The 18,098-nt window shown below is 42.9% G+C and overlaps 1 long non-coding RNA gene across 1 annotated transcript; it reads right to left on the bottom strand.

The window, feature by feature from the left end:
• Positions 1–4,978: 4,978 nt before the first annotated feature.
• On the bottom strand, positions 4,979–17,454 carry LOC116184823 (uncharacterized). The gene is made up of 3 exons (XR_014952183.1): positions 17,099–17,454; positions 15,815–16,310; positions 4,979–14,641 (listed from the first exon to the last, which is right to left on the bottom strand). It is a non-coding gene; the product is annotated as an uncharacterized LOC116184823 (long non-coding RNA).
• Between the last annotated feature and the right edge of the window lie 644 nt (positions 17,455–18,098).

Genomic DNA, 18,098 nt, shown 5'->3' with positions numbered 1-18,098 from the left:
CTGAAATCTTCATCTTTATGATCATTAATGATAGTTTTCTTCTTTGTAAACTGAGGAACATTGTTGCCTTTTTCCAGCTCTTCCCTCTTTTTCTGCTCTTGGATAGTACATGAACAGAGAAGAATTAAAAAAAAAAAAAAAAGCAGCCCTTTCAAATTCAGAAATGAAAACTCCAAAGGCAGAGTGCCCTCTGCAGTGCTAAAAAAACCCCTGCCCAAGTCTGCCTGTGTATCATAACCTGGAGTAATGGAGTAATAATACTGTCCTACCTTCCCACAAAGGCATTATTCAGCCTGATTCACAAGTCTGCTGAGACCAACATAGAAATTAAAACATGAAAACACTTCACTTTTGAAGAAATGTTTAAGATTACTAAAACTCAGGGAAATATATAATGTTGATTATGATGACATAAAAATGTCAGTGTGTTCTAGGGTGACCCTGCTTGGGCAGGGATGTTGGTCTAGATGACCCACTGTGGTCCCTTGCAACTTGATGCATCCTGGGGTTCTGTTTGTGACCAAATCTGGCCATGACTGTCAATGACTCAGTCCATCACAGCAGAACCTTCTTCATTCCTCCACTGGCACAGAATGTGAACTTGTCCCATGCACACACCACAAGGGTCATCACCAGCATCTCCAGGCACTCAAGCCTGGCTTAGACACCCACACCCAGAGGGGCTTTGGTGCCCCTGGAGCACCTCAGCTTGTCCAGATCCTCCATAAACTCAGCCAAGATGCCACTAAAATCCACAAAAGTACTCTCAGCACCTTTCTTTCCGTCTGCAGCAGAGGGAATGCTGTTAAGCTTCTCAGCACCATCTTTCCTGTCCTGAAAGACTGTTATGGCAGATGGAACCCCAAGCTATGAACTAAGGATTAAATTAACTTAATGGACTCTTATAGGTAAGGTCCATGACTGAGGAATGTGGGAATTTTACCACATTCTGTGTGAGTTTACCTATACATACATACATACATACATACATACATACATACATACATATATACATACATACATGCGGCTTTCGGGGGTCACTTGCTGCTGACCCCCACCCCTCCCCAGCCCCCCAGGACCCCTCGGGCTAGCTGTCCCCTCCAGGGGCCAGGGTTTTCCGCGGTCCTGCTGCCCTGGGCTCACCAGGCAGCGGCTGGGTTAGCACGGTCCGAGCTCCGGCGTTGCCTCGGTTGCTGCTAGGATTCGAGATAAAGAGACCAAGAGAGACCAATGGTATGCTTGTCCAGAGAAATTGTATTGCCTGAACGGTTGCAGGGACCAAAGGCCCCGGGCTATTGCCCAGATACAGTTTCATACATCAAAATTAAGATATAAGGTCTAAACAATGGGGATACTGTCCAGCTAAGGCACATCAGAACCACCCCAGGGGCCAGGTCCAATGGAACTGCTCAGGGGTGGGGAGAAGGGGGTTTACAGAGGAATGCTGAAGCGGGACTTTCCCGAAACAGTGGAGCATACATAAATGTATCTTTTCCCTCAGTCTCTCATTCCCAAAGCCTTTCTAAAACAATGGGGCATACATGAATGTATCCTTTTCCTCAGTTTACCATTCCCAAGGCCTTTCTAAAACCTTTCTCCACGCTACCATGCCAGCATGATAGCAACACATACATATATATACATATATATACATACATATATATACATACATACATACATACATATATATATATATATATATATATATATATATATACCAAAAGACAGGAAAGATAATCAGGAAGTGTGGGGGCTGGCATGACTTAAATGCTAGATGGGGTAGATATTGTTCTGGTTTTAGCTGGGATGGAATTAATTTTCCCCCTAGTAGCTGGTACAGTGATGTGGTTTGGAATCAGGATGAGAAGAATGTTGACAGCACAGGGATGTTTTTGTTGATGCCGAGCAGTGTTCTCTGTGATCAAGGACTACTCAGTATCTCATGCTTTGCCAGTGAGTAGGACACAAGGAGCTGGGATAGAGCATGGCCAGGACAGTGATCTGAACTGGCCAAAGGGATGTTCCACACTACAGAACCTCATGGTCAGTGCAGAAACTGGTGGGAGTTGACCAGATGCCACCTCTGCTCTGGGATGGGCTGGACATCAATCAGCAGGTGGGGAGCAGCTGTACGTGTTTCCTTTGGGTATTATTTGCATTTTCATTACCATTAGTAATAGTAGTAGATATTATCCTGTTTTCCTTATTAACCTGTTCATATCTCAATCCACAAAGTTCACCTGACAGCATGCTCTTAGGTTGCACAGAAATCATGGGCTGAGAAAGAAAGGACCTCACCAGTAAAGCCTTCATATTTCAGAAACACTTTGATCTCATTTTACAGATGTTTTAATACACCCACACAATCCAGACGAAGCTGTGGGAATAGTGATGATGCAACTTTGGAGCTCAGACATGGAAAGAGTCCTGAAAAAAGTGAGGAGCCACATCCTGGTTCTGCTGCAGTGAACTTGCACTGACTGTAGGGCCACAGCTTTACCCTTGATGCGACTGTAAATAATGGCAATGACAATAGGCTTTATATGCGCTTGATGTAAGCTTAGAGGAGTTAGAACCTTTGTGATTGATCACATAACTAAGCACATTAGCAGGGAACTTTCCATAAGGAAAGGTTGTTCTGTATTTATCCTCTCTGCAGGCATTTTATCTTCTTTTGAAACACGTGGAATTAGGCAGTGTTAAAGACCAGGCACTGGATTCACAAACTGTGCTGGAATAGATATAATCATTAACAGAGCAAAACAAGGACTTTTCTACTTCACTCCTGTGTGTTATTAAGGGAAATAATAATAGGAAAGGCCATAACTGTTTGATAAACACCTCCTTTTTTCCCAACCCTCATTCACTGATTTCAATCAGCTCCTCCTACGAATGAGAATTTCTAACACGGAGGTTCCTGTAAAGCACCTTTCCTTAGACCTCTTGCCGTTTCCTAAGAGCTGATTGCTTCAAAATGAACTCAGTTTAAGCTGCCGAGGGCTTGGCACGGGTTGAAGAGGCATCTGTGCTGCCCCGTCAAGAGCTCTCTGTGAAGTTTGGAGTCTCTGGGTGCCACCTAGAGGATTATCCTTGTCCTTGTGCTCTCTGCGGCATTTTCTTAGAAGTGCTTTTCCACCTTTCCTAGGCCCTGCAGGGTGTGAGGAACATCCTGTGGGCTCCTGCCAGCTTTGCTCACATGGGCAGGAGCATCCACATGCTGGATGAGCAGGTGGAACCACACAAAAGGATGCAGAATCACCAATGGGGCCTGTCTGGGGCCCAGAAGCCACGGCAGTCCCATCACACCTCATGGTCAGTCCCAGATGGTGTCTCACACTCTCTTTTCCTTGCTAGAACTCCAGCCACCTCCAGAGAACCACAAGTAATATTTGAAAATCAACCCATGTACCAGGAGAGGTACATCTGCCCCTCTCTGAATTTCCTGTGGGACATGTGTTTGCAGGATGCTGGTTCAGTGCCACTAAGGGCAGGGAATTAGATTTATAAATTATACAGGAGCCAGTCCACCTCTTTGGACCTCCTGCCTAGGTATGCAATCAGTGTCATCAGCTGCAGAACTGACACTTGGCTTCCACCTAGGAGGAGGAGTCCCATCCCTCAGTATCTGAGTTTTCTGTGGCAGTTTTCTGTGCAGAACCACTTAAGTGCCAACACTGCCCTGTCCCTGACAAGCTCATGATACTTAAACCATCGAGAGACATTCTCAGAGTAGGCACTTGGTGTGTGATTGTAAGAGTATTCCCAGAGCTCAGGCAGACGAGAAACAACCCTGCAAAGATAACATGAGGTGGTGATTATTCCAGCCGCACCTGGATTTGTTTGCTGTGGCTGCAGCACCCTTTGAAGACCAAAGATGAAGCTTCAGGTTCTGCTGGAACCCTGCCTGACTGCATGGTCTGGAAACAAATCACCAGTTAATAGCTCTCAGCTCTGTTCCCAGACTCTTTATGCCCTTTAGAATTCAGTAGCACAACAAATCTGTAATTTGGCTGTTTGCTAATATTTCTCTGAGATTTCTCTTTTTTTTCAGACTATCCACTCCTTGTGAGCAGGGGCTGAATTTTGTGGATCCAAAGAGAGAGAAAGAATTTAATGACCTTTAAGAAATATTTTGAAGCTCTTTCAGAAACTGAAGACCTGGAGCAGGAATTAGTATGTGAATGTGTTTGGTATATTTATGCCTTTCTGCTCTATGAGACCTGCAAAATATCTGTATTTTCTCTGTCTTGCCATGTCCCCACCTTACCTGCCAGAGGAGGTAAAAGCTTCATCTCTTCTGCCCTCATGGCAGCCTCTGGGAAATAGGAAATCCACTTTTTTTTTTTTTTTTTTTAATGGGATTTGCCATTGTAGGAAAGGCAGTTGACTGTGACCAATTCTCAGGCAAGAACTGCTTAAAATAAAAGATAATGAAAGTACCAGGCAAGAATCAGGTGACTGCCTAGATCATCTTCAACTTCCATCTTGGCTCACACAACAAAATAAATTGTGGTAAAAGCAGTCAGAACAGAGATACCACCTCAATTGTAAATTAAACCTCTCTTTACTGGTGACCATCAGACTTTGTTGTCATGGAAGTATTTTTTTTTTCAGGCCCTTTCCCTTGTTTAACATGATAGTCGGGGTTGTTTTCTCCAGGTACGATTTCTGTGCTGTCTGTCTTTTGCTGCTCTTAAAGAACATTTCTCACTTCCTTTTTGGCTTTTTTCTTGCCTGTAGGTTTGGCTGTGGGCATCTTTTCCCAAGTACAGCAAGGAGCACAGATCAGCCATCAAAAGCAGAAACTAGAGAAAGCAGCCAGGTCTCCTGATAACTTCAGCTTGGATATTATACTCAGTGAAGGCATCCAGGAATTTTAAGGACAAATCAATCTTAAATTTGGCTGGGTGGCAGAAGGGGCTAAGTTTTCAAATGCCTCTCACCAGGGTGTGCTGCAAAGAGTGGGTTTCAGCACTATGAAAAAGGCTTTAGTTCCCAGTATTCTGCATGCTGAGCTCTTCTGAGCAACTGGATGCTTGTTTGCTCTTCTCAGTGGGGTTTGAACCTCTTTGAAAAATCTCATTCCATATATTAGATTTCCCTTGTCTATAGGAAAGGACAAGGAAAAGAAAGCAAGTTTTAGTTTATCAAAAGGGAGGTTTTCAAGACATATATCAAGGATTTTCATTTGGCAATTTCATGTAAGACACCAGCTCGAAATTTTCTAGAATAAAATTGAAACTAAAGTTTCAGGAAACACATTCTGAACCGTGATGTATATCTCAGACTAATTTGCTACTTGAGAACATGAAGCAAGAGGTTGGAGATTAATGAAGAGTGGAACATTGCACACTGGAAAGCAGAACAATGGTATTTAATGAGTTCTCTTTTCTTCTCCAAAGCCTTTACAACCATTAACTAATTAACAGTATCATTTGCAGGTAGGAGTACAGAAGTGTAATTCAGAGCACAATGTGGTGATGGTTTCAGGGGAACTGCTGTTCAATTGTAAATCTCTCACTAGGTGTGTGGGAGTAAATTATGCAGATATTTCCAGGGGATATTTTTCTTCCACTCCATTTTCCCCAGGCAAGAAACCTTTAATCAGGGGATGTAGAAACCAAAATACCACACTGCACATTTTAACACTTTCTCACATGTGTTTTCTTAAGAGAAAGCTCTTTAGTCTAGCAACCAGTCCTTTTGTCCCCAAGGAATGTAGGTGTGCAAGATGGGCCAGGAAAATAATTTGCAGCCTTCTTTTTTGGAGATGAGGCCTCTTAATCCTTCTCTCTCACAAGGCACAGATCCTTCTCACTGCCGGCTAAAGGGGGCCATTAGATGCTTCCTTCTGGTGTCACCCTGTCCCTCTGGGCATGACTGAACCAGGGAAAGGCACACCTACAGACAGCATCTGACCCCATACTTCCACCCCTTTGCTCACCTTCTGCCATCCCATAAGGGAAGGTTGCTTTGGGATTAGGATCTGAGGCTGGGTTTGGTCCTGGTTATCTGTGTTCTGCTCTGGTCAACAAGAACATTGTAATGCATTATATTGACATCCAACAATGTGTTTTTAATTTAGGCTACCAAAGGCAGTAATCAATAAATATCAATATATTAGAACCCAGCCATGGGGTTTGTGGACATTGGAGCTTCCAGAATGGAAGAAGCCATTTTTACTGCTGCTTTTGACTCCTCAGTCATGCAGAGAGGCAACCAGTACAAAAGTAGGCTTTTCCTTCTACTTCCCAATCCTCTTATATAGATGTATTCCATCTCCATTTTGCTCCTTTTTGATGTGGACCCAGAACGGTTCTGCTCTGTTTTCTGGGATGGTCTCAAATTCAAAAAGCAGGTCCAATGCAGGCTTTTTTCCTTTTCTCCCTTTTCCTTTTTTCCCTTTTTCCTTTTTTTTCCCTAACACTGGCAAGGTTGGTGCTCCATGCCAGCTCTTCTCTTCCAATGTTTGTGGCTTGCCTCTGGCTGTTACATTTAGACCTTGGCCCTCCTGGGAGATATTCATAAATCCTTGCCTCCTCTGCTAAAAGTCAAAGAGAAATTTGATAAAAGTCCTGTGTTTTCATTAGGCTGTCTTACTTGTGAAGCAGAGAGTCCATGCAAGATGGCTGGGGAGAAAGAAAAGCAGCTATTTGAGCAGGTTTATTTGAACAACAGAAAATTTTCCCTCCTGGGTCTCTCTAGCCAGGCTTTCTTTCTGACAGGCTGCAGCACCTTCACTTATTTATGCCAGTGCAAGTACCCTTTGGGGTTCCTTAGGCAAACCAGCCAATTCCCATGGACTCTGTGTGGCATTTTAGATGGAGGCTACACCATCCAAACATGGCTCTGGGGCACCTGCATCCTCCTGGCTGCTCAGTTTTGAAATCAGGCTTCCTCCTGTGGGCACCTGAGCTGTTGGGCTCTTGCTAAGATTCTTCACTGGCAGAAATGAGAATACTAACTCTTTCAGTCTTTTCTGAATTTCATCTGCTAAGCATAATTCCTAATGCATTTCCTTCCCCAAAATAAAATGAATGTTAGATATAGCCTTTTAAATGGAAGACATAAATAGTAAGGATCACATTTGGTAATTTAGACTTTTTTTTCTTCCTGCTCCACCAAGAGGCTACAGAGGGTTATGGTAATAGCAGGATTAGCTTTTTTACCAAGTTAACAAAAATTCTCCTTGGGATCACATCCTGCTCCGGAAATTTGACTTAGGGCTAGTTCAGTTACCACTGTGTCATGCAGATGCCTGCTGAAGGAAGTTTGCTGCAGGAATCTCTCTGCACAAACTTGGCAGTTAAAGCCTACAGAATTCCAGTCATGCTGCCACTAATGTTCTGCTTTGAAATGAATGCAAGACTTCATGCTGAGAGGACATGATAGCTGTTGACAATTTGACAGTGTAGAAAGCTCAGGTTTAAATATCATCCTGAACTGAAATTGAAACAAATGCATTGCTATGAATATAAACAATTTATACCAGGTAAACCCCATGAACTCTAAAGATAAATACTCACCTACCTTCCATTTCAGCTAATTCTGCCCTATGACCTGAAAAAAGTATGTTGCAGGGTGTTTTGTTTTTTTTTTTTCTGTAAGACTGGGAAGCAGAGAAGGAACTCATAGGGGAACTCCTATGTTATAATCACATTTCTGTAGTTAAAGATGACTTAAGTTTGCACCTGAAACAAAGATTCAGATCCACATACAGATGAAAACACAGAGGATGTTCTCCCCATGAGCCACAGTTCATAGCCTGTGAGCAAGGAATTAGTTATAACTCAATGATAGTGGAAGCTTCTATGCAGCCTTTGAATTTGCAGTTTGACCTAATAAGCAGAAATAAAGTGCCACATATACCTAGTTCTTCTGATATTGTTTTACAGCATATTTTTTGTTACTTTTAAGGAGGAAAAAGCCTCCAGCCCCATTTCTGCCAGGAAAGCACTGCAGCAGTGGATCTCAGCACTGGAGTGAAATGTTGTATTGCTCATCTTGCATAAGAGTGTCCAAAGGCTTTGGATTTCAACTGGATAAAGGCCAGCACATTTCCTTTGTTTTGCTTGGTATTGCATAATTTTATGTGGGACATGCTAAAGGTATCTGTTTTGTTCACTCAGGAGCTCTAGAGAAGTCAAAATTATTTCTTCAACATGAAAACGAGATTTGAGAGATTTCTTGAAAAGCAGCTGTTTTCGGTGTCCTACCCTAATTCTGTTTGTGCATTTTCCAGGTTACTGCTCAGCAAAGTAGCAAGTCAGAACGAATATGCAAACTGTTGCAAAGAAGTCTACTTCTTGAAAGCAAAGAGAGATTGAAAACATTTGCCAAGCTTCCCCAGCCTTCAAAAATTAGGTGTGCAGGCTGTGGACACTTAGGGGCATCCCACAGAGGTGTGATCCTGACAGCAGCAAAGACAACAGAAAATACACACATGGGAATGGGCTCAGGCCTAATCAGCTGGAATCCCTTTGGTGAGAAATTGTTTGCCTTAACAAGTTTGGACACTACAGAAATTGCCTATGACTACCAGCTGAACATGCATTAAAAATCATCATTCATGAGAAAGTGGTGCCCAGTTAAATCAACTGCATATGTATAATAAATTACTTGGACAAGTCACTATACAGTTGAGACCTTTCATATTGTCACATGTTTACATACCCTCTATTTTGCATTTAGCAGGGACAACTTACAAGTTTCACTATTTCAGCTTTATAGGTTTGGCACACTGAATAAAAATTTCCCAGCCCTTTCTGTGATTTTTTTTTTTTTTCAGGTACAGCATTTTGTGTTTGCAGCTCTTAAGGGCATTGGGTGTCACTGTAAATGATGTAAATGGACAAAAGTGAAATTATTTGGGAACATTTTCCTTTATATCAGTAGCCATTTTAGCCCTGTACGTCTGCCCCACATACAGAGAGGGCAGACATACACTCAAGAATTGGGTTGTTTGACTTACAGGTTATGTGGAAAATTTGCAGGCATATTCTCATCTCTTTCAAGTCCTTCGTTTTACTAGCTGGGCCAAATTCAGCCCTTAATTTGGGCTGTACTGTTCCTCTGTGAGTTTGCACTAGGAAAGCTAAGATAAATTTCACCCATGGATTCATCCACAGTGGTTTGAAATATCTGCTGCATGCAAGAATGAGAGAGATTATTTAGTGGTCATTTTGTGCTTTTTATTCATACTGCTAATCTGTCTGTGGGAAGAGAAAGGGACATCAATAACACTGAAATTTGAGTATCACATTGGCTTCTTTTCTATGGCATTTGTTAACACACACTTTTCCATCACCTACTTTTTCTTTCCCTTTTTTATTCTCCTGACTGGTTGGGATAATTGAAATTTTACAGCACATAATAATCAGCGGGTAAACCAGAAAAAGAAACCTATAAAATATACACTCTAAATTGTACTTCTGCATATGGCCTTAAGACGCATGCAGTGTTTAATGAACTGGTTTGGAAAGAGATCTGTAAATGTCAGGGTTTTAGAACGACATGAGGTGATGAACTGCTGCTTTTGTCTCAAATCTAAACAAACTCGTAAAAATTAACATGCTTGTGTGTGTGCATGTGTGTGTGTCAGGTGTGTGCAGGAGAAGTGGTGGAAGCAATACATTATAGGCAATATCACAAGGGTTTACTGTGTTTTTTTTTCCCCATTAAAAGCTATGCATGTTTAGGCATAAATAAAGGAGTTAGTTGGGTCCCCCCCAGATAGCACAAGACAGTGATTTCAGTCTGTTTCTGAACAGACTTCCTGGGCTAGGCCAGTCTGTTACAAGCTTTTCAAACTATTGGGATGTAGCATGAAGGTGTGCAGCTGGGCTTTTTGTATATTCATTAATTGTGATTAGAACAGTGTAAACTTTTTTTTTTTTTTCTCGAGTGTGGTCATTTTCTCCAATTAAGAAAAACTGAACCACTGTTTTTCCATGTGTTTGCAATTTTAAAGCAGACCAATGACACTGTGCACCTTTTGGGGTTGTAGCAGGGTTAATTGCCTGAATTACTTTCTGTCTGGGATGATATGAGCTGGGCATAAAAGCCCTAAAGTCAGCCATGCATGAGGTTATCATGAAGTCTTTAAGTGAAAAAGGAATACTTCTCTTTCTTAGGAAAAATAATGATTCAATGCACTGCTGTCCCAAAAAACAAGAAAGGTATTTTTGTTTTTCATATTAATTCCAAAACACCTCAGTGCTTAAGCCTATATTTTGAAGGAATTATCTCCTTAAATATTTTGAAATCAGGACACTGAAGTATCATAGGAATCAGTAAATCAATTGTTTAAGTCACCAATAACACAGGTTTTGGATACCAATGCATGTAATGGGCTTAGAGTGGAATTTCAGTGTGCTGAGACTGCAAGGTGCAGACCATGGCTGGACACTGGGCCTGTCCTCATTTATAGACAACCTCAGCCAGTGGTGACTGAAAGCTCAGGGCTAGGGTAGAGAAGGGTTTCCTGCTGGTTAGAGAAGGTGATGTCTTTCTGCTTGCCAATTCATTAAAGTCATTTTTGCATTAAGAAGCCCCAATTCATTAATAGTTCTAGAAGAGAGAATATCAGAGGTGAGGACATAGGGTAACACAAAAGAAGAGAGAAATGCTGTTTTCATTCCAGTGTTTGCAATTAGTCTCTTACACTTGTATCAGAGGGCCTAACCCTATCCTGGTGTGCACTATCTGACAGCTCCACTGCTCTGTGGTGAAATTGTCTTGATTTACACCAGAGGAGAACTGAAGCTGAAGTTTTGCTCTGGTCCTTTTCATTACCCTGCTCAGAAAAAATGGACAAGCTGTGTAATGGACAAATAGCTGTGTAAAGCCATTGCTTCCTTTCTACATACAAGGGTTTTAAAAGGGAAAGAAAAATGGTTTCTGCTATAGTTTTCTCTATGCCATGGTTAAAAACAACAACAAACATCTGATGAGTGTCTGAGCTTCATCACCAGCAGGGTGAATAAAGTATATCTGTGTTTTGTTCCCAGGCTGCTGGAGAAACTGTGAAATATGGAACATTTTGCTATTTGGTTCAATTGCTGAATTGTACTTTCTTGCTTAACAGTGTGCACCTGCGAACAGGCCAGCATGTAGCAAAGCTATAATAATACTACTACTTTTTTGGCTAGTGAGTGTAAACACTCCCATTCTTGAAATGAGGCAGCAGAGCTAATTAAAAGTGCAATACATGACAGCTTGGGTCTGCTGCATTCTCTGGGCATCAACTGCCTTGGACACGCCAAGCTAACCCCACAACAAAGCTGTTGAGGGCTGACCCCTGACTTTGGTTGGCTGCAGGGCTTTGTGGCCAGTCCCTAAACCCCCAAGTGGCACTTTCTCATGGTGGCTCTGTTCAGACTCGAGATATTCAGGACAGGGTGGCAGCGCTGGTGTAAGCTCTGCACAGCAGGAGGCTGCAGCCTGCAGCATCCTCAGCAGGCTGGCACACCTGCACCTACTTGAGCCCTCCTCTTCCCCTTTGGGAATTGATGCTCCTGTGTGACTCAGGCCCACGTGCTCAGCAGCCACAACTCAGGCTCTGCTCTTAGAGTGGTATGCACCACCCTAGTGTGAGCAGCACATACACCAGGGAAATCAATGCTGCAGATTTTTTCCATCTGAGATAAATGTGTCCCATGTACAACACAACCAGAGCCTGAAAATGGGACAGAGCAAGTCCCAAACACTTGTTTCATGTTTTGTGCAAACATGGAAGTAATCTCACATATAGATTATTTCATTAAATTCCTTTCAGCAGCAACTGGGGAAAGTTGTTTCACTTGGGTGAAAAAGCCAGGAAAATAGATTCTCCATGTGCTTCTTGTTACTTCAGGGTGATGCAAGTACAGCTTCTTCTACTTACAGCCACTCGTCTGCAAACTATTATGGGGCACCCTTCTGCAGGGTAGCATTGGCTTCCTGCAGCACCTAACAGCTTGTAGTAGTAGATGCTTTATTATTTTTCCATTATCTTTTGGAACCTGGTTTATAGGTTTTGGGAGTGGGCCCTAATATCACAAAAATTTCTGGCTGGAAGAGAACCCAGAAAATTACCTACTCCATCCCCCTGTGCTAAAGCAGGGTCAGGACTTGCTTATGCCAAAGCTTGCAAATTGGTGTGAGAACTGATTTGCTCTGCTCACACGGCAAATCTCAGGGGTCGCCAAGGTCAGCAGTGTTCCTCCCGATATCCTGAGAGCCTGTGTTATACAAGAAGTTTTCTTTCAGGTGTTCATTTTGCTTTGCTTGTTCTGTTGCAGGGCTGTAGATACAGTTGAATTCCACAAAAGCAACCTGGTGTGTCAAACCATTTGGTTGTCAGAGGTGCATATTTGCATTGTCATCAATAAATGCTGGTGCACAAATATGTTTCAATAGCAAAATAAGCTGAATTTTCTTCTTATTTTAGGCAGGTTCTTCTTGTTTGTTTTTTTTCTGTACTGCTCTGACCTGGATTCCCTCTGCTGATGCCCCTATGCAGTTTCACTTTCTACAATTCATCACTTCCATGCAAAAAATATTGACCTGAGCTGTGGGGTGCTATGAGTTAAGCTGACCTACAACCCAGAAAATACGTATTTGTAGTGGATATTTCATGGTTTCCCACTGAGGTGTCACAAATCTTATAGAAGGAAACTCTTGTTGTTTTTTTTTCTTTCCTTTCTTAATTTTCTAAGGCTTTTTTTCTATTTAGGAAATGCTGCCTCTCTCAGCAATCTGTTAACTTGGCAAGAAATATGACTATCAGGTGTTTAAAATTAAAGCTGTTAAAATCAAATTTGCAGAGGCAGGAGGGTTTGCCCCTGTGTCCTGGACATAGTCCAGGTTTGGTAATTACATCTCACCTAACTCAGTCTTTGCAGTTTTGTGGTGTTCTTCCTGCCCCACTGCAATCTGCTCTGGGGAGCTGCTGTGCCATGGCATGTTAAATATCTGCCTGGTTTTCACCCCGGACTGGCCATGCTTCAGTGTATGATGAAGTGATTTATGATACATGGCGTGCACATACACTGGTTTTCTTTTCACAGTGACTTCTGCTACATAGGAGGAGTTACACAGAAGCAACATTTATGAGAAAATCAGCTCAAGAACTAAATATGGATTTAAGGATTCTGATTCTCTAGGTCCCTCTTTCGGATGATCTCTTCCCACTTCACCCCTTTGTCTCATAGGTGTTGCTGAGAAGTGGTTGCTCCATGTAATCACCTGTGTTTACAGGATAAAAACCTTCCCCCTGCCCAGTAATCCCCTCGATGCAGGCAAGGAGCATTCCAGAGAGATGAGCAGCCTCAGTGGATGGGGCAAAGCCAGCACACACACTCTTGCCAAACAAACATTCTCATAGCTTCCTTGGAACAGGCCAATTCCTCCCACACAATTAGGCCTGAAAACAGGAGCCTTCCCTGCTCCATCACCGCTGGGCCAAGGTGAGCTGGGAAAGGTCATTGGAAAGGAGTGTCCCAGATAAGTGTTTGCTGAACTGTTCCTAAAAATTACAGTGGGTTTGACATGAAGGAAGTGGAGAAACACTCTCATGACTCCCCTGAAAAAGGGAAACTCACAGCAATTGGGGTGATGCATATCAGTTGCTTTTGGTGTTAAGGGCTCATGCAAACTAACACTTTACAATCATAATGTTACAGTGAACAGAAAAGCTTTATTACTAATATTTTAGAATCTCTGCCTCAGATAGGTCCTTGGAGCTAGAGCTGTGCCACTAAGCATATGATGAATGAAATCTCTTTTAAAATCTCACATAGGAAATCTCCTCTTCTAATTGCTTCAGATCATCTGCGTCCTGTTTTTGGTTACATGTAGTAATAGAGGCCATCTGTCTCCCTGCTTTCCAATACATGGGTTTATATCTGTGTGCAGAGCTGTTTTCACTGAGGGAGTGCACAGACCCTCCCAAATGTGTAATAAGAAAATGTGTGCACCCAGGAATAGCCAAACTTTCTGGCCTTACAAGGCATGTATCAAGTTCTTTGTATAGGCTGTGAACCACAAGATGCACATTTTGGTGTGTCAAAGAAACTGAGGACTCTGGGAATTAATGGGAAACTCTTTTTGATACCCTTTGCTCCCACCAGTCTGTCAGGGCACAGGGCTGGGCTGGGTCCCAGAGCACTGTGGTACTGTCTCCCCTAATGGGAAATGAGACATGATCAGAGTCCCTGTTCTTCTGCATGGATTTATGGAATCTACTCTCCAGCCCACTCATGTGGTCTGACAGAGATGTGCACACAAGATCCCATCAGTGATGTGGGGGTCCTGTAAAGCAGAGTACCTCAGGCTAAGGGAGGAAGGACACAGCTGGAGGCCAGTGGGGAAGAGGCAGGCCCATGTCAGGCACTTGATCTGTGCAAAAAGATCATCAAGATGTCACCAGTCCTTAGGGTGAAAATGTTTATTTCCATTCAAGAAAAGCTTGTTCTGCTCAGTGTATTTCAGATTAAAAGGTGCAGTGAAATTTCATTTTTCTTATAACTCATGTTATTTAGAGAAGAATTAAAATTAATCATCGACCAGCTTGTCTGGCTGAGAGACAAGGGCAGCACCAGGGGTGAGGAGCAGTGAATCACCCCCTGCTTCCACCTCTGCAGGCACCACCTCAAGGTTTCTTAGAGAAAAAAAAATCAAGGAAGTTATTGAGGATTGTAAATCAAGCACAGCAGGGATAAATAACTTTATGGTGTAGTTACATTAAGCTACAGCTCTCCCTTCTACAAATACACCTTTTGCTGACATATTGCAATAATAGACTTTAAAGGCATCCAAGCAGTGCAGTACATTTCTTCACAGATTAAAAGCATTGTTCAAATTCTTGTGGCTAGACAATTTGTCTTGTCCTCTTTTTTGTTAAAGAAAATAAGACATTATTAAAGAGCAAAGCAGCACAAAGAGACTGGGATGTAGGACTGAGGGACTGCAGGGAATTTTTAGCTTGCCTGCTGCAAATCAAGATCAACCTTTTTATCTTTCCACAATCTTCCTCCCTTTGTTATTTATGGTTACCACAAAATATTATTCAAAGATTCTTTCAGATGCTAGAATTAGATAATGTCTCTGGAAAAGGGTGTCACAGTCTGTATAAACATAGCCATGAAAAAAATATTTTAAGTAACGACACCTTTCATCCAGCAAGGCTCCAGGGGAAAAAAAACTATTAAAGTACATATTTATTATTTAAGAAATAATAAGATGTTTTATGTCATTAGATAAACATATGGAGATAACAGGGGTATTTGCATCTCAGACTCAAGCACTTTTTGTCCTGATACAAAGCAATCCTGTTCCAGGGGTGAACAGGAGCAGCAGGTGGGTGGTGCATAATGCTTGTGATGCTTTTTATATAACAACACAAAGCTTCTCCTGAGAGAGGAGCCTTGCAGAATATGTGCTACAACCTCCCCCAGGACTGCCAAGGACATCCATGGTGGGATTTTTATGTCCAGCCCTATTTTCTGCATCCCACCCCAAACACGTCATGCCAGGCTCGGCAGAGGTGACTGCAGAGAACACCTGTGATGTTTTAGGGCCTGTGATTTTTCTGTCTTACTCTGTGCTATCTGTCAGGGAAGGGACCGGTTAAAATAACAGGGCTGAAGAAAGAATGTAATGGGGATGTTCACAGATGTTGTCCAGTCTGGAGAAGAATAGGGCAGTTGCCAACCACCAAAAAGCCTGGTTATGTCAACCTTAACAACAGATCTCCCATGACGGTGAACCTCAGGCAGGGTAGCAGGGGGTAGGTGCAATTCAATAGACAGCACATATTTGAGTAAAAGAATACCTGAATAGAAAAAGGAAGAAGCCATGGAAGCATCAGACTCAGCAGTGGAGACTTTGCTGTGAAACCCTGAACTCCATGTGTACATGCACCCAGGAACTTTGATTTTCTTGATAGTAAATGGCTTACTCTTTCTATGTAACAAACATTTTCCTGTAATTTAACATGGAAAGCAACTGTCATTTGGATTGCTGAACTGTTAACCTCCTGTCATCTGCATGCTGTTTTAAGAAGGAGATCCACACAAACTACTCAATTTTATATATATATATATATATATATATATAAACACTCTGGCATCTAATAGTTCAGAACAAGAAGATGCATCCATGCAGCCACAGAACTCATTTAATAGCATCAGTTGTATAAAATGCAGATCTTACTCATGCCATTTTTCAGTCTCCACTTTTCAGTTTCCATCAATGTTCCTGTGCTCAGCAGGGTTTTGGGATCCAGCTGCATCTTTGCAATTCCAGTGCCACAATTTTCTTCAGCTCACCTTCAGTTATAAAAAAAAAACCAACCAAACTTATTCTCTTAGGGAATGAGATCATCTGATAGTTTTGTGAAGGTGACTGATCAGTGTCTAAAAGTGAGGAAATGGCAAAGCACCTAAGTTGCTGTTCTCACAGAGCAAGCCTTTGCAGGAAGTATGTTGGTCCATTTTTCCAAAAAAAAAAAAAAAGTCAAACTCAGGCTTTCATGCTAAGTGCAAATTAGCATATTGCTATGCTTTGCGTATTTGTACATGAATCCAGCCCAGTGGGGGGGGGTGGGGGGGGGGGGGGAATGCTATTGGAGGCATTGGGAAAAAAAAAAACAGTGCATGGAAAGGAGCTTAATACATTTACAACGTTATTTAGCTCTAACAAAGAGCAGCAACCCCAGATGACCTCCTAGCTCCTGTCTCCACCCAAGTTCCTGGCCTCAGCGTCCTGGCAGAAGTTGCAGACATCCGCTGTACGATGCCAAGTAGCTGTTTTGTCTGTAGATATGTAATAGAGATTAGCCGAGTGCTGGGGGGAGCTGCTGGGCACACACCGGCACCTCCATTCGGGGACCTAGCATCCCAGTGCCATCAGAGCGCTTTTGTTCCCCGCCGGCACCCAGAACCCGCTCAAGTGCTGGTGCCTGCAGGAGAGAGAACTTCCAGCACTTCGGTTTCGGGGGGTTCTGTGCCACCCTCTCCAGCCAGTATTGACCAGCGAGGCCGGGGATGGATGGATGGATGGATGGATGGATGGATGGATGGATGGATGGATGGATGCAGTGGCTGTGCCATCAGACCTGTACGATGTGCACGGCCCGGGATCACCGATCCTACCCGATGGCAGAGCTGGCGCTCAAGTAGAACGGGAACGTAACCCCGCGCACACGATTTGTCAACACCTCCCGCCTGCGACTGCTTCCAGAGCTGCGCCCGGAATGGAAACGTCTTTTGTTTTCCCGTAGCAGGCTTTAAAAGAAAAATCTCAGTTTGACTTTAAATACATTTTACCCTCCCCCTCCCTTTTTCCACCAGAGACAGGAAACAGTTCTTTCATGTGTTCTGAAATGCAAATTATGATTGGCAGAGCATTACAGCGCAGAAAAAGAGCTTTTGAAAGAGGTTGTGGAGGAGCGATCAAGGCAGATAAAAGGTTAGGCCCTGCACCAGACGAGCCAATCTCCCTGAATCACACACCCTCTACTCGGGATCTTATGTTTTTATCAAAGGACTGGGCAGACCTGCAATTTCACTAACATGCAAAGTGGGAAGGGAAAAATGTTGGGCTCTCTCTTCTCCTCCTCCTCCTCCTTCTCCTTCTCCTTCTCCTTCTCCTTCTCCTTCTCCTTCTCCTTCTCCTTCTCCTTCTCCTTCTCCTTCTTTCTCCTTCTCCTTCTCCTTCTCCTTCTCCTTCTCCTTCTCCTCATTCTCCTTTCCTCTTTTTCTTCCTTCTTCTCTTCTCTTTCTTCTCCTTCTCCTTTTACACCTTCTCCTCCTTATTTTCATTTTTTCTTTTTGCTTTCCCTTCTCCTTCACCTCTTTCCCCCATCTGTCTTCCTCCTTCTCCTACCCCTTCTCTATTTCCCCTTCTCCTTCTTCATTCCTTCCTTTTCCTCTTCTCTTTCTCCTCCTCTGCCTCCTCCTCTTTCTCGTCCCCTGCTGAGGACCTGAAGAGCCAGAAGACTCTTTGAAGAATTCATCTTTTTACCTCTCCCAAAAAGGTCTCCACTACCTATAACTGGATGTGATCCTGGCATGAGGAGGGACTCTCTCTGGAGTGCACCAAAATTGCTTGGCAGA

This window comes from Lonchura striata, chromosome 1A, assembly GCF_050655825.1.
Source record: "Lonchura striata isolate lonStrDom1 chromosome 1A, ASM5065582v1, whole genome shotgun sequence".
Classification (NCBI taxonomy): domain Eukaryota; kingdom Metazoa; phylum Chordata; class Aves; order Passeriformes; family Estrildidae; genus Lonchura; species Lonchura striata.
This window is presented reverse-complemented; position numbering and strand designations above follow the sequence as displayed.